This window comes from Hakea prostrata, chromosome 3, assembly GCF_041222555.1.
Source record: "Hakea prostrata isolate BN-2017 chromosome 3, UWA_Hpros_2, whole genome shotgun sequence".
In the NCBI taxonomy this organism is placed as follows: domain Eukaryota; kingdom Viridiplantae; phylum Streptophyta; class Magnoliopsida; order Proteales; family Proteaceae; genus Hakea; species Hakea prostrata.
This window is the reverse complement of record NC_142602.1, coordinates 73,515,570-73,517,726: the sequence shown is the minus strand read 5'-3', so window position 1 is coordinate 73,517,726 and position 2,157 is coordinate 73,515,570. Positions and strand designations below refer to the sequence as shown.

Genomic DNA, 2,157 nt, shown 5'->3' with positions numbered 1-2,157 from the left:
TGCAATGGCCGAACGAACTATATATTAAGCTTTCTTTGATTAACTTCATCAATGCCGGTTGCTTCACTGTGATTCCTGCTGGCTGGAATAATCAACATCCCAGTGTGTGAAATGAAAAAGAAAGAAAGAAATCAGAGAAAGAAAGAACCACGATTAAGGATTTTCGATTCAAGCTATTGGAAAATGAGTAAGTTATCCAGAACCCATTTCTCCTATTTAAATTCTCAAGCTTCTTAGGCATGGAAATTAAGTATGTAGTAGATAAAGCTAGTGCTTTTGGATCTTTGATTTCTGCTTCTTCAGATCATGGCCCATGAAACTTGTCTTTTAATTTACAGCTACTTGTGATTTTGCAGACTTGCGGAAGTCAAGAAATAAGAAGCCTTTCAGGTCGTCTTCATTATCTGGTGGGCATACAGTTACACACAAAGAACTGTGCATAAATCATTCTTTTAGTTCGCTGGGAAGCTTTTATATGTTTCACTTAGTTTTAAACGAGAAATAAAACTATTTAAGATTCAAAATAGGTTTGATTTATTTGTTTGATCAATTTTAATTACTTTAATTTGTCATTTAATTCGTTCATTTTATTGAGCCACTTCTATGAAGTTTTTATTTCTTTTAATCTCTTCAGTTTATAATACTTCCTCCTCTTTAACTACTTCTCTTCTTTGGCTATAAATTGTAGAGTTCATTACCTTCTACGTATCAAGCATCAAACATGAGTGTGAAGTCTCTCCTTCATCGAGGCTCTCTTGAGAAATTGCGTAAATTCTTGATTTATGTTGAGTTTCGGAAGTGATACTATTAAAACCAGCTTCCCTTTAAGACTACAGAATCTGAAAATAATTTCCAACAATTTCTAATCTTATGGGTTATTCAAGTAACCTTTCATTATTTGGTAACAAGAGGGGAATATCTTTTAGCTTTTGCAGGAAATTTTATGATTGGTCATAAGCCTGTTTTTGGCTTCCATCCACTTGAAAACCCATTTCATGAGCCGAAGAACATATTTGGAGCAAAACCATCACCTGGTTCGTTCATTCAATCCTCCTGCTTGAAGGTTTCTCAATTCATTAATGTGACTTGAGAAAATGTTTTTATCTTATGTGGTTGGCTACTGAATGTTTTCTGTAAATTACCAACTTCTTTAATTTTTTTCATTTTACAGGATCAGTCAGAATTGGTTTGAAGTGTGCTACTTGTGGAGGTTCTGATTGGGTTCCTCACATAACACAACCACCAATATTCGAGAAGGGCACTACTACTCCAACTGTTGGGACACAACTCACTCAGCCTCCATATCTTTTTGGCACTATTCCTACTCCTCCTGTAATAAGCAAACCTACACATACACATAATGATATTTGGTAGCACTGGAACAACAGCCTTAGCCTTACATTCTGGGTCATCCCAGCATTACTCCCAGCTTCTTGTGCTTTGGCTCTTCAAATCTTCCATTTGTTCATTTGTTTTTTGTTTTTTGTTTCTTTTCTTTTTTTTGGGGGGTGGGGTGGGTGGGGGGTGGGGGTGGGGGGTTTGAATATATTGTATCTATATCAAACAAGGTTTGGCATTCTGAATCCTCCCCCCCTTTTTAATTGAATATTGATATTTTGTAATTTCTTTGCATGGAATATAAACCTTTGAGCATATTGTGTCTCTAAATTTGATCTTAAAATAACAGTCATGATTAGAGTTTGAGTCAAACATTCATATCACATGATAACTACGTCAGGGCATCACTTTAACTCTTGCATTTGAAAGGGCCTTTAATTGTGAAAGTGAAAACACAATCTTTGGTTCATCAATGATAGAAGTTTGAGCAAACGTAGGTTGGTGTCCTGACACTCTACTGACACTTCTTTGAATGAAAGCATCGTTCACTTGACATAATATCCAAATGATTGAAAATGGTTTCCCTAACTTATTGTCAAAGAAAAGAATGAGTTTTGTCTTGAGGGTTTTTATTGTGCATGTAGAATTTTGTTATGGGCTCATTCTATGAGCAAGTGGTTTAGTAATCTTATATTCTTATATATGTCTTAGAACTCTTAACTTCCATATTGTAAATGTTGATAAGTGGAAGGTCCTATCTGTAATATTTGGTATAGAAGGCTTGATAAAGTCAATATTTATGTGAGAAAGGAGAAGGAA

The 2,157-nt window shown here is 35.0% G+C and overlaps 1 long non-coding RNA gene across 2 annotated transcripts; it reads left to right on the top strand.

Moving 5' to 3' along the window:
- On the top strand, positions 1-1,469 carry LOC149023034 (uncharacterized). 2 transcript variants are annotated; one of them, XR_016172048.1, is made up of 3 exons: positions 1-187; positions 357-1,034; positions 1,172-1,469. It is a non-coding gene; the product is annotated as an uncharacterized LOC149023034 (long non-coding RNA). The 2 variants fall into 2 exon arrangements; XR_016172049.1 differs by having other exon boundaries at positions 357-1,063.
- Positions 1,470-2,157: the final 688 nt, after the last annotated feature.